Genomic DNA, 14414 nt, shown 5'->3' on the forward strand with positions numbered 1-14414 from the left:
ATGGTGGAGCACAGTCTTAAAGGATGCAGAAAAATATGGGTTTATAAGTAACGTCGGGCCTCTCTGGTGGCTCAGTAAAGAATTTGCCTGCAGTGTGGGAGACCTGGGTTGGGAAGACCCCTGGAGGAGGGCATAGGAACCCACTCCAGTATTCTTGCCTGGAGAATCCCCATGGACAGGGGAGCCTGGTGGGCTGCAGTCCAAGGGGTCGCAAAGAGTCGGACATGACTGAGTAACTAAGCACATAAGTAACATTGAATTGATAAAATGTCTCTCATATAAACTGTCAGTCTTTACTATTTTATATTTGAACAGCTTACATTATAAAATTTAAGCACAGGATGGTAGAATTTGTATTATGGGAAATCTGGACTTTGTCATTTTTTAAGTAATTAATGATTGTCATTTCTTAGGAATAGCTTAACCCTTGATCCAACATGCAGTATTTAGAGTGTTTAACCTTGAATCTTGGTTTTATTGTTGCATGTATTTTGAGGTGTGCTTTCCCCCCATCGTACACATATTGTTAACAGATATGTGTCCAAATTTAGAGAATTATTTGTACTATTGAAGAGTGAGAGGCCTGTCAGAGGATGGTAAATGTTTAGAATGTAAAAGGCCACTGGAAAATATAAAAATATTTCTTAATATACTTATGGAAATCACTGGGTTCCAGAAGGAAATAAGAATTACCTCTAGGAGGTTATAAAATTTTGCTTGGTTACACAACCCTGTTCTGATAGATTTTATTTTCTGGATAGTATGGTACATTATATTTTAAGAGTCTAGCTGTAATAAGTGTGTGTTCTCTTTGTGTGTGTGTGTGTAGCAGAGTTTTATTAAAGTATGCAAAGGGACAGAGAGGCTTCTGACATGGACATCAGAAAGGGGATGGAGGGCGTCCCCCTCACTGTAGTCTTATCAGTGTGTTCTCTTTAGGTATAGAATTATGGAAGTGTTTACTTTTAAAGTAAATATGGAAATTTAATATATTTTGGTAGAGCAAGAATAGAAGGAAGAAAAAAGTCTTAGAAATTTTGTTTTTAGACAACAACTTACTAAAGTTGTGCAGATGAGACTGAGGGTAAGAAAACAAGAAATAAGAGTATTGTTTTTTCTTATTAAAACAAGTACCAGCAAGTGTGTCTTTGCCATTGGACGTAGTTTCATTTAAATTACTTTAGTGGTAGATTGATTGTAATAACATCCGTATGAGAAGTAAGCTTCCATGAATGTTGAAGGCGGTAGAGTGCTTAACCATCTCTGAAGTTTGCAAAGTTTAAAATAAATCAACTTCTCTCTTCTCTTATCTGTGATGTACGCTTGATCTTTGGTTTATTTGGTGGAAGTAAACTGTGATAGACCCTAAAGATAGTATTTGTGTTATACGTTTGTGAGAGAAATATTAAGTATTTTAACTCTTATTCTCCTGGTCCAGTAAATTAGTATACGGAAAACCGCATTTTCAGTTTCAGAAAAAAACTATAAAGTTTCATGCACTTAACATACAGGATAAAGTTAGAATAAGGTATATGGACCATATATAACTTGTGTACGTATATAATATGTTTGTTGATAGAGTTCAAAAATATATTTTGTACATATAATATTTGTATATAAAAATATAATGTATGTATATGACATATATGACTGTAATGATATGTAAGCCTTGTGTGTGTATCTGCCCACATGTGTGATATGTGTGTACGTACCTGTACACTTAGAGTACTTCTTTGAAACTGTACTATTTGTCTGTAGTAGGTTGAGTGTAATTAGTTGTAAGCTGACATTGAATTCAATTTCCATAGACACTGATGGTGGTTTATTTTTTAAAAAGGCTTTTGTTTGTCTTACTGCTGTGCTTCCATTCACATATAAATCTATTATTGTGATGAAGGTAGTCGCAGTTTAGCTCAAGATTATCTATTACTGTGATAAAGGTAGCCACGACTTAGTTCAAGATTGTCTATGTCAGAGTCTGAAACACCTGAGGCATCGAATATTATGAGTTCCAGGTGGATTTTAGAATTGCATGTTTAAAGAGTCGTATCACTGAATTAGTTCAACGTTGCAGGTTTGCCAGTGGAGTGAAGGAAGGGGAGTGTCCACAGGAACATTGTGGTTTCAAGACGGCAGTGTAAGATACCATCCTTTTATGTTGTGCTGTTTCTGTGTAGATGACTATTTTAAGGTATTAAGTTGTAGTTACATAAAGATATATTACAAACTAGAATATCTCCTCAACTTCCTTCCCTCAAATTATTCATTTGATGTTAAAATAATCTTAAAGCTCTTGCTGCTGCTGCTAAGTCACTTCAGTCATGTCCGACTCTGTGCGACCCCATCGACGGCAGCCCACCAGGCTCCCCTGTCCCTGGGATTCTCCAGGCAAGAACACTGGAGTGGGTTGCCATTTCCTTCTCCAGTGCATGGAAGTGAAAAGTAAAAGTAAAGTTGCTCAGTCATGTCTGACTCTTTGTGACCCCATGGACTGCAGCCTACCAGGCTCTTCCATCCATGGGATTTTCCAGGCAAGAGTACTGGAGTGGGGTGCCATGGTTAAACCTAAGCAAGTCAGATCCTGGAGCAAAACCTTTTTTAAAGACAGTATTGTGGGAAAGGTGCTGTAGAAGACAGTCACTCCCAAGTATTCAAGAGTCATTTTTATAAGCCAAGTGTACTGTGGGGTTTGTATTCGAGTAGTTTGTAAGATTTTCCAATTATATGTTTCACTATTTGAGGATCAGATCAGATCAGATTAGTCGCTCAGTCGTGTCTGACTCTTTGCGACCCCATGAATCGCAGCACGCCAGGCCTCCCTGTCCATCACCAACTCCCGGAGTTCACTCAGGCTCACGTCCATCGAGTCAGTGATGCCATCCAGCCATCTCATCCTCTGTCGTCCCCTTCTCCTCCTGCCCCCAATCTCTACCAGCATCAGAGTCTTTTCCAATGAGTCAACTCTTCACATGAGGTGGCCAAAGTCCTGGAGTTTCAGCTTTAGCATCATTCCTTCCAAAGAAATCCCAGGGCTGATCTCCTTTAGAATGGACTGGTTGGATCTCCTTGCAGTCCAAGGGACTCTCAAGAGTCTTCTCCAACACCACAGTTCAAAAGCATCAATTCTTCGGTGCTCAGCTTTCTTCACAGTCCAACTCTCACATCTATACATGATTACTGGAAAAACCATAGCCTTGACTAGACGGACCTTTGTTGGCAAAGTAATGTCTCTGCTTTTGAATATGCTATCTAGCTTGGTCATAACTTTCCTTCCAAGGAGTAAGCGTCTTTGAATTTCATGGCTGCAGTCACCATCTGCAGTGATTTTGGAGCCCCCCAAAATAAAGTCTGACACTGTTTCCATTGTTTCCCCATCTAATTCCTATGAAGTGATGGGACTGGATGCCATGATCTTCGTTTTCTGAATGTTGAGCTTTAAGCCAACTTTTTCACTCTCCTCTTTCACTTTCATCAAGAGGCTTTTTAGTTCCTCTTCACTTTCTGCCGTAAGGGTGGTGTCATCTGCGTATTTGAGGTTATTGATATTTCTCCCAGCAATCTTGATTCCAGCTTGTGCTTCATCCAGTCCAACATTTCTCACGATGTACTCTGCATATAAGTTAAATAAGCAGGGTGACAATATACAGCCTTGACGTACTCCTTTTCCTATTTGGAACCAGTCTGTTGTTCCATGTCCAGTTCTAACTGTTGCTTTCTGACCTGTATACAGGTTTCTCAAGAGGCAGGTCAGGTGGTCTGGTATTCCCATGTCTTGAAGAATTGTCCAGTTTGTTGTGATCCACACAATCAAAGGCTTTGGTATAGTCAATAAAGCAGAAGTAGATGTTTTTCTGGAACTCTCTTGCTTTTTCCATGATCCAGCGGACGTTGGCAATTTGACCTCTGGTTCCTCTGCCTTTTCTAAGACTAGCTTGAATATATGGAAGTTCACTGTTCATGTATTGCTGAAGCCTGGCTTGGAGAATTTTGAGCATTACTAGCATGTGAGATGAGTGCAGTTGTGCGGTAGTTTGAGCTACAACTCTAAGGAACGTAGTGGTGTGTTGAATGTGTAAATAGCTTGCTTGGCTTGAAAGTGTTATTCTTTTCATAAGAAAACTGTACAACATGTTCAGAATGCAGGAAGTATATTAAGCTTCTTTCAAAACTTGTTCCATTTAATATTGACCTTTTGAAAGTGGGTTTACTTTTTAAGTCTTGATACTCTGATGTCTTACTGAAGGTTCCTACCAGTGTCCCCAGGCACCTGTGAATTGACCTGGTGTTGAGAACTTATATGGGCTTCCCTCACAGCTCTACTACCAGTACCACTACCACTACCACGATGCGGGAGACCTTGGTTTCCCAGGGTTTGGTCCCTGGGTTGGGAACTTATATGGCCTTTTCCACCTTGTTGTTGTTTAGTTGCTAAGTTGTGTCCGACTCTTTGCAACCCCGTGGACTGAGCACCCCAGGCTTCCGTGTCCTTCACTGTCTCCTGGAGTTTGCTCAAATTCATGTCCATTGAACTGGTGATGCCATCTATCTAACCATCTCATCCTCTGCTGCCCCCTTCTCCTTTTGCCCTCATCTTTTCCAGCATCAGGGTCTTTCGCAGTGAATTGGCTCTTTGCATCAAGTGCTTTAAAAAAAGGTATACCGAGGGGTTTTAGTGTACATCTTACCTTTTTCTTGTCAGTGAAATTATTAGTCTTCAAAGGGATTTGGCTTCAAACCACTATTAGGTAGGGTTTCCTCTTTAGTGACAGAATTTCACTCATTTTTCAGTGTGATAAGGGTGGTACAGTGTAATTAGAAATAAGGTTGTTTTTTCGATTTTGGTTTATATAAGTAATTTTCCACTTGTCCCTATCAAGGCAGGCTTTGGTAAAGACAGAACTTTGTTCTTAGAAATTCTGATCATTATGAACTTTGCATGGGGAAAAATACATATAGTTTTCAAGGAACAAATACCCAATTTGAATGGTAACTTGCGTATCTTTAAACCTTAGCGTGGCTACTCTGTAATAAATAACTTCCATATTTGAGAAGTTTTTCAGTAAATGAAGTACCTAGAGCAAGAAAAACAGAACCACTTGCCTGAATAATCATAGATATTACTAAAAATAAGTCAGAAAACTAAGATTTGGGGGAAAAAATCCTTAAGTGGGACAGAAGAATATATTTTAAGCTTTTTTCATGTATCACATCCATCAACATAATTATGTATCGTAATAGTGATATACATGTCCATGCCTTTTCACTTTTATTCTCCTTTTCTTCATAATGATTAAGGTGAAAGTTTATGTATCTAGAATCCGGTTTCCCCTCGCTTGGTCTTTTCCCACGTGTTCAGTCGCTCAGTTGTGTCGGACTCTGCGACCCCATGAACTGCAGCACGCCAGGCTTCCCTGTCCTCCACTGTCTTCCAGAGTTTGTTCAAGTTTATGTCCTTTGAGTTGGTGATGCTCTCTAACCATCTCATCCTCTCTCGCCCTTGTCTCCTTTTACCTTCAGTCTTTCCGACTATAGAACCAAATGAAACCATAGAACTCAGGCTTACTCTCCAAAAAGTGCTTTGTCTATTGTTCAGGCCCAGGTATTTATATCCCAGGACACTCAGCCGCATCCATCAATCAGTTCTAGCAGTCTATAATTTGTTTATGTAGAAACCAGTTCTTACTGCTGGAGTGCCCAGACCATGCTGCTTACCGTGTGTCCCCAGCATGGTGCCTTCACCGTAGAAGGATGAGTCGTGTTCAGTCAGGAATAGCTTCTTGAGCATCTTTTATGTGTCAGATACTCTACAAATGTTTATAAGACTGAAATAATTTTTCCTAACTCAAAAGCTTAGGGCTAGATGTCTTTATCTTAGATGTCCTTAGAGGTGAAAGTCATCGTAGGCCATGGAAAGCTTGCACGATTTGTTGGTGGATATGCAGCCAGTTCCTGGCAGAGATTAAACGAGAATCTCTCCTTTGACTTTCATTTGGACTGTACATTATTCCTGTCCTTAGTTATTATTGCATATATATTTCTCCGTGTTTCCCTCATATCTCTGATTTGTACCCTCTTCACCATCTTTTTTCCCCTTTTCTGTCTGGCTCCTACTGTCAGCCATCACTGCTTTTCCCATTACTCTAGACCATTTGTTCTAGTAGCAGCTAAATTTAATTTTGGGAGATGGAGCAGTAAGGTATGGAGACGGACCTGGGTTTGAATACTGACTTTAACTTTCAAGTTATGTGATGTTTGGGGAAAGTATTTAATCCTCAAATCCCAGTCTCTGAACTGCGAAGTAGAGATGAGAATAGTGTGTATGTGTAAGGAAATCCCCCTACCCAGACTGGAGTCATAAGGTGCTGTCATGCAGGGCAGACTTTGTAGGGAGATGCATCCTTCAGAAAGGATCTGATCTCATGACTCCCCTCTCCTCCCACCATGAGGGAACTCTGTTTCGTCCCCAGTGCCTTCGTGCTGTGGCATTCCAGGCAGCCCTGGAGAAGGTCTGGATAATAGGAAATAGAGACCGAGTAGCAGCTGGCTAATTTGTTTACAGAGGAGAGTTCATTTTAAACTCTCTCCTGTACGGAGGTGATACTTCTTTGTCCAGTTCTGGTAGGCTCCTTTTTCCTGGGGGTTTTGTCAGCATGTCTACTCTTGGGAGCCCAGTCTCGAGCAGAATGTGAAGCCTGGAGGAAGCAGGAGCTCCCAATCATATTTAGATTATTGTGCATTTTATCTCTCATTTGATCTAAAAATACAGTAGAGGAATTTAACATTGGTGTAATAAACATGTTACTAAGCAAGTGCTGCTGTTGGTGGTGGTTTAGTCGCTAAGTTGTGTCCAACTCTTTGTGACCCTGTGGACTGTAGCCTACCAGGCTCCTCTGTCCATGGGATTCTCCAGCGAGAATACTGGAGTGGGTAACCATTCCCTTCTCCAGTGAATTCTCCTGATCCAAGGATTGAACCTGCTTCTCCTGCTTGGCAGGCAGATTCTTTACTACTGAGCCACCTGGGATGCCCAAGCTAATGCTAGATTCTCACAAATCCAGAATAAAGAGAGCTCATTAGAGAAGGTGAATACGTTCCTGTTACTTTAGAAATAAGAGGAATAAGTTGTCAGCATATAACCTATTGATGCTTGAGTGAAGTTTCAGGAATGTTTTGTAGCTTTGTATGCCAAGAGCCCTAATGAGGTTTGCTTAGTCTCTGTTTTTTCCAAGGATTTAGATGTTGGGAATATAACAAATGGCAAAAATGAAGCTATCTGCCCTCCCAGGGTTTACATTTCTTTTGTAGGAGACAGGCAGTATATACTTTTATGGTATATTAGACAGTATGGGAGAAGGTAATGGCACCCCACTCCAGCACTCTTGCCTGGAAAATCCTGTGGACGGAGAAGCCTGGTGGGCTACAGACCATGGGGTCGCTAAAAGTTGGACACGACTGAGCGACTTCACTTTCACTTTTCACTTTCATGCATTGGAGAAGGAAATGGCAACCCACTCCAGTGTTCTTGCCTGGAGAATCCCAGGGATGGGGGAGCCTGGTGGGCTGCCGTCTATGGTGTCGCACAGAGTTGGACACGACTGAAGCGACTTAGCAGCAGCAGCAGCAGACAGTATGAGTTATAGGGATACATTGAACAGGATACAGTGAATCACAGTGTTTTGGGTGGATTGGCAAATTGCAGTTTTAAATAGAGAGATTGGGTTGAGCCTTATTGAGAAATTGACGTTGGAGCAGAGATTTGAAGGAGGTAATGGCGTGAGCTGTAGTGCTGTCTGGGGAGAATGGTGTTCTAAGGGGAGAGAAGAGTCCGTGCAGAACTGAGGCCAGAACCAGCATCTCCCTGCATAGGGCGCAGCTGTGGCTGTGAGTGCGGGACGGTGGCTTGGTCAGGAGAGGAGGGCAGAAAGGTTGAGGGGGAGCAGCACAGTGATTGAGATGGGAAATCCCAGCAGGGTACCTATAAACCTTGTCTGGCCTAGGAAGTCTCTGAGGTCTAATTATTTACGATAATGTTATCTGACTTTTTCACTTGTCCTCCTTGCTTGAGTGTACATTGGAGTGTTCAGAGGCTGCGTGATACTGCAGCCGGTTGAATTGAGAAGAAGCTAGGAGAATCCCACTGTCTCCGTTAAGAAAGACATTTAAACCATTTGCAGAAGTATAAAACAGTGCCTCTCCTCACTATTTTGTTGGAAAATAGAGTATTTTCTATGAAATGTTTTCTGTTAACATGTAATAGAGTTTGCTATTTTTTAAAGTAAATCAAAATTAATTTAAATACTTCACTTTTTTTGATTTCTAGTATAGTAGGTATTAATAGATATAAATCTCATGGACATAAGCTCTCTAGGCTCCTTGTGGTAATATTTTAAGCATGGGGTCCTGAGACCCAAAATTTTGAGAACAGCTCCACTAGAGAGTTTTGAGCAGAGGAGTGACATATCACTTGGCTTATTATAGGCTAGCTCTGGAAAATTGATAATAGATTGACAGGGCAGAGGTGGAAGCTGGGAGACCAGTTAGGTTATTTTAGTAGTCACAGTGGGAAATGCTTGAGGCTGGAACTAGGTGGTGAAAAGTGGGGTTCTTTATGTATTTTAAAAGGTGAGCATGTAGTACTTGCTGGTGAATTGGATATGATGTGTGAGTGAATGGACTTGCCACTTTCTGAGATGAGGAGGAAAACGTCTAGGGGAGGCAGACACGGAATCTGATTCTGAATGTGTCAAGGGTGCGTGTTTAGAAGGTGGTTAGAGACAGGTGTCTGGAGCTCAAGGAGAGGGTTCATCTGAAATGTCCTCCACCTCCACTAGATTTTGTTGGATTGTATCAGTAATCTTTTTATATGATAGCACTTTAGCTTCCATTGCATGTGTGTGCTAAGTCGCTTCAGTTGTGTCCAGCTCTGCAACCCTATGAACTGTAGCCCACCAGGCTCCTCTGTCCATGGGATTCTCCAGGAAAGGATACTGGAGTGGTTGCCATTTCCTCCCCCAACCCAGGGATCGAACTCATGTCTCTTACCTCTTCTGCATTGGCAGGCAGGTTCTTTACCACTAGCGCCACCTGAGAAGCTTCCATTATAATGAGTTAAAGCTATATAACCTTAAAAAGCATGCTGTATTCTGCATTTTAAAAGTTCACATAAAAACTGCTTTCCAAGAATATTAAATGATAGTAGAATGTGCACTTTGAGTTAGTAAAACTTTAATACAAGTAATTATGTCAGTGGCATTTATAGCATTACTTAGATTTTCTGAGTCTAGTTCTTTGTAAAGTAAAACAACTTTGGTTTAAAAAAGGGGATCATATTGTTTACCATATTAATGTTTTTAATACCCATTATGTTGACATGTGAATATGTTGCTCTTGTTACAAAGATGGAAGTTTTATTCTAATTCAGTTTTGATACTTGATATAAAAGGACCGTTTTGAATATTGTGTATAGTAGATTTTTTATTAAGGCTTAAAAAACTCCTTAGCTTTTTCATCGTATGAGGCATTTCTCTCGTATATGGCCTGCTGTAGCACATGTGAATGTCGTGTGATGTTAATTTGCTTTAGTTTGTGGGAGTAGGGTGATGCACAGGTAAATGTAAACATGTTGCATTATTATACATCTGAGGCTTTTCCTACATTGAGCTTAGGTGGAGTTTAGAATACAATTAAAAAAGAATTAAAAATCTAATTGTCTCCTGCTGCTGCTGCGTCGCTTCAGTCATGTCCGACTGTGTGTGACCCCATAGGCGGCAGCCCACCAGGCTCCCCCGTCCCTGGGATTCTCCAGGCAAGAACACTGGAGTGGGTTGCCATTTCCTTCTCCAATGCATGAAAGTGAAAAGTGAAAGTGAAGTCGCTCAGTCGTGTCCGACTCTTAGTGACCCCATGGACTGCAGCCTACCAGGCTCCTCCGTCCATGGGATTTTCCCTAGGAACAGCAATTAATCTCTCCCCCTTACACAGACATAATTCCTTCGAAATTTGGGGAAGTTCTGTTTCATTTTCACTCTGATTTAACAAATTCCCTGTAAAGCCCTCAGAGACTTGGAGTTTGAAGAGGCTAAAACACATAGAGATGGACACCTTCTCACCTTCTCAAATACAACTGTGGTAGAGCCTGCTTACCCGAGGGTTTGGTGCTTTATAAGAATATCATTTAAACTGAGTCTTGGTGCCTAGGAGTTTAAGACATTTTGGAATGTGTAATTCTGATAAAAGTAGCATTGTTTGGGCTTCTTAGTTGGTCATTGAATTTATTACTAGTCATTTCTTGTGATGTATTGATACAGAGAGAGCACAGAATGGGGTTCTCTATGAAGAAACAGGAGGATGCACCCCTAAACAATTTTAGAGCTGGCAAAAACTATACATGTGATCTGGTCTAACCTCATTTCACAGAGGAGGGAACTGAGACCCAGAGGTTAAGGTCAAAGCCACACAACTACAAATTGCAGGAAATCAGAAATAAAATCCAGGTTGTATAAACTCAAGGTCAGTGTTTTTTCTCCTACTGCATATAGTTCTTAGCTCTTTGCGACCCCATGGACTGTAGCCTGCCAGACTCCTCTGTCCATGGGATTCTCTGGGCAAGAGTACTGGAGTGGGGTTCCCTTCTCCAGGGGATCTTCCAGATCGCCCATGTTGCAGGCGGATTCTTTACCATCTGAGCTACCAGAGAAGCCCATTTCTACAGAAAGGTCATCATTTATGGATTGTATTTTTCCTTGTTCTTAAAGAGCATTTAAAGTACATATGTTTTTTAAGCAATATCTGATAAAATTAAAGAGATTGTTTAAAAATTTTTAGTTATTTTGAATTAAAGATGATATTGAATGATTTTGAGATCCTCAGTGTTAGTGCTAAACAGATGTTTTCTTTTTCATTTTTTTTAGACACTAGAAAAGTAAGACGTTTGCATGGCTTTCATTCTCTCCCACAGCTATCCTCCTCCATTAGAATAAGTAACTTTGAAGGCTAAAGCAAACAGTTTTCTGAAAAAGTGAGTTTAGACTTACTTATAGAGAAACAGAAAAAATAGTGCAGACGTTAATGTTAACTCACATGACTAGGAAATTAACATTGATTCGAGATTATTTACTCATCTGCAGATACTTCCTCAGATTTCACTAGTGTTTCTACAGGTGTGCTTTTCCTGGTCCAGGATCCAATCAGAAATCCCATATTGCGTTTGGTGGGGATGTCTCTTTAGTTTCCTCCATTCTGTGACAGTGTCACATTCTTTCATGATACTTTTCTTGACACTTTGGAAGACAGCTGAACATTGAAGAACATTCTTGAACTTGGACTTGTCTGAGTTCAGGCAGTTTGGACCAGAAAACCACAGAAGTGCTGTTGGACCCTTCTGAGCACGTCACACCAGAGCACATGTCTTTCTCTTGATGTTGACCATCGTCTGGTTAAGGTGGTGTCTGCCAGGTTTCTCCACTGTGCAGTTTTCTTTTTTCCTTTGTAATTAGTACATGTCTTGTGGGAAGATACTCTGAAACTGTGCATATAGCCTGTTTCTCTTACTTTTGTTCACCCATTTTAGCATCCATTGAATAGTTTTCTTGCTTGCAGTAATTATTACTCTGGTAGTAATCTATGATGATTTTTCTTATCCTTCTTTCCTACTATATATATTATTGAAATTCTACAAGGAAAACCTGTCTTTTCTCCCACTTACATTATTCAGTTATTTATATCAGTATAAATGGATTATGGATTATAATCCATTATTGTATTACAAGTAAAAGCTTCTTAAAAATATAATTTTGAAAAGTTAATACATGGAGATGATTCAGAACTCAAAGGCCTGTTAAGAGAGTATATGTTGAAAAATCTCTCCTCCACTCCTGTATCATGGTTACCCATTTTCATTGCTATGAATTTATTTTTATTCTTCCAGAAATATTCAGAGGGTTGGGGAAAGAGTTCTTAGTAAAAATTGCTAGATTCTCAAGTATTTAACTATTTATCTGGATTCTGATAACACCTACCATTTTACCATTACATATTCTGCAGATATTCATGGAGAGATGTTTTTTAACTAGCTTTCTTAACTTTTGGATTTAAATTTTAATAACAACAAAAGTTAATATAAAGACTCGTTTCTCCTGCATATTCTAAAAAATAAATGACAAGAAGGCAACATTTTTATTAAATAATACTTGATATGTAATAGGTAAAACTCACCAGATTTAAAAGTAACTAACCTCCATACAAAATGTTTCAGTTTTTTTTCAGTTGATTTTTATTCACTTAAAAAATGCTTTCCCTTTTTTGTGATAGCCTGTTGCCATTTTTCAGTTATGTATCCATTTACTCATTTAGAATTGTCACTTTTCTGGGAACTGAGGCCTAGATTTCATTCATAAAACTGCTTTCTTTTAACGTGGAGTGAAAGAGGAGGGCTGCAAAGACTCTTGGTAGTTGCTAGTAAAACAGTGAGCATATTGGACTGTGCTTGTTACAGTATGGCTGTAGCAATAAACCAAAAATTGGTTTGTTCCAGTTTGTTATTTTATATTTCTAATTATTATTACCATCTCTTAAAGTGAGTTTTAAGGGCTTCTTGTTCCAGAAGTCCTTTCAGTTCAGTTCAGTCTCTCAGTCGTGTCCGACTCTTCGCAACCCCATGAATTGCAGCACGCCAGGCCTCCCTGTCCATCACCAACTCCTGGAGTTCGCTCAGACTCACGTCCTTCTAGTTGGTGATGCCATCCAGCCATCTCATCCTCTGTCGTCCCCTTCTCCTCCTGCCCCCAATCCCTCCCAGCATCAGAGTCTTTTCCAATGAGTCAACTCTTCCCATGAGGTGGCCAAAGTACTGGAGTTTCAGCTTTAGCATCATTCCTTCCAAAGAAATCCCAGGGCTGATCTCCTTCAGAATGGACTGGTTGGATCTCCTTGCAGTCCAAGGGACTCTCAAGAGTCTTCTCCAACACCACAGTTCAAAAGCATCAATCCTTCAGGGCTCAGCCTTCTTCACAGTCCAACTCTCACATCCAAACATGACCACAGGAAAAACCATAGCCTTGTCTAGACGGACCTTTGTTGTCAAAGTAATGTCTCTGCTTTTGAATATGCTGTCCAGGTTGGTCACAACTTTCCTTCCAAGGAGTAAGCGTCTTTGAATTTCATGGCTGCAGTCACCATCTGCAGTGATTTTGGAGCCCAGAAAAATAAAGTCTGACACTGTTTCCTCTGTTTCCCCATCTATTTCCCATGAAGATGGGAAGACCAGATGCCATGATCTTCGTTTTCTGAATGTTGAGCTTTAAGCCAACTTTTTCACTCTCCTCTTTCACTTTCATCAAGAAGCTTTTTAGTTCGTCTTCACGTTTATGAAACCCTAAGTAAAAGTTGCTTGGGCTATCTGTGATCTTGGGCAAATTCTTTAATTTCTGAACCTTTTCTTCCTTCCTGCTTTCCATTCTCCTCCCCCACCCCCTTTTTTTTTTGAAAATGTGTATTATAATAAATACTATCTTAGATTCTGGGAGGATCGCATGATAATTTATGTACCGAATTTTAACATGGTGAGGTGCTCATATTTTAAAAAATAGGTAAGTCTTTGTGGTTTATTTTTAGATTTAAGAGTCAATAACTTAATCCTCATTATAATTTTATATGGGGAATCCTATTCTGCATTTTGATTTAAATTAGTTTCTACTATCCTAATGAAAATAACTATCATTTTCTAAGTGTTACTGTTGTAAAAAAAAAAAAAAAAAATCATGAAGTAACATGAAAACTAAATTGTCCCTGTAAACTCACCTTTTAGAGATGACTACTCTTAGTTGTTGTTATATCCTTTTGTTGACTTCTGTGTGTCTGTCTGAAAATTCACATACTTCAGTTGTGATCATATAATAGACTTTCTTTTCTGTAACCTTTGAAAGGGCCTTTCCAGGGAAATGCAGCTACTGTTAAACACCTTTCATGATACATAACTGCTGCTGAGAATAGTCAAGGAACTAGGACGGACTATTTCATTTTTTTTTTTTTTTCAGGTTAGGTTTTTTTTTTTTTTAATTTTATTTTATTTTTAAACTTTACATAATTGTATTAGTTTTGCCAAATATCAAAATGAATCCGCCACAGGTATACATGTGTTCCCCATCCTGAACCCTCCTCCCTCCTGCCTCCTCCCTCCCCAGGTGAAATTTACCAACAATTTGAACAGTTAATTTTGGGCAGTTTAAAGAGGGCTGCTGAATTTCATTCGTCATTTTTCTTTTTGTTCTTCCAGTTCTGGATTGATTAAAGAGTAAAAAGGGCCCCATCTATAGCATTGGCAGTAGCTTGATTCCTGCCCCACACCCTGCTAGTTTCAGGGTAGTTGACTCAAATTTAAATCAGATATATTGGGTTGAATAAGCAAAATATGTTCC

At 39.8% G+C, this 14414-nt stretch overlaps 1 protein-coding gene across 25 annotated transcripts in view; it reads left to right on the forward strand.

Annotated features, from left to right (window-relative positions):
- QKI (QKI, KH domain containing RNA binding) overlaps positions 1–14414 on the forward strand; it is a 160913-nt gene that overhangs the window by 24706 nt on the left and 121793 nt on the right. The window lies entirely within an intron of this gene.

This window comes from Bos grunniens, chromosome 9 (genome assembly GCF_055505025.1).
Source record: "Bos grunniens cultivar Pamir isolate PY7600 chromosome 9, Bosgru_T2T1.0, whole genome shotgun sequence".
Lineage (NCBI taxonomy): Eukaryota > Metazoa > Chordata > Mammalia > Artiodactyla > Bovidae > Bos > Bos grunniens.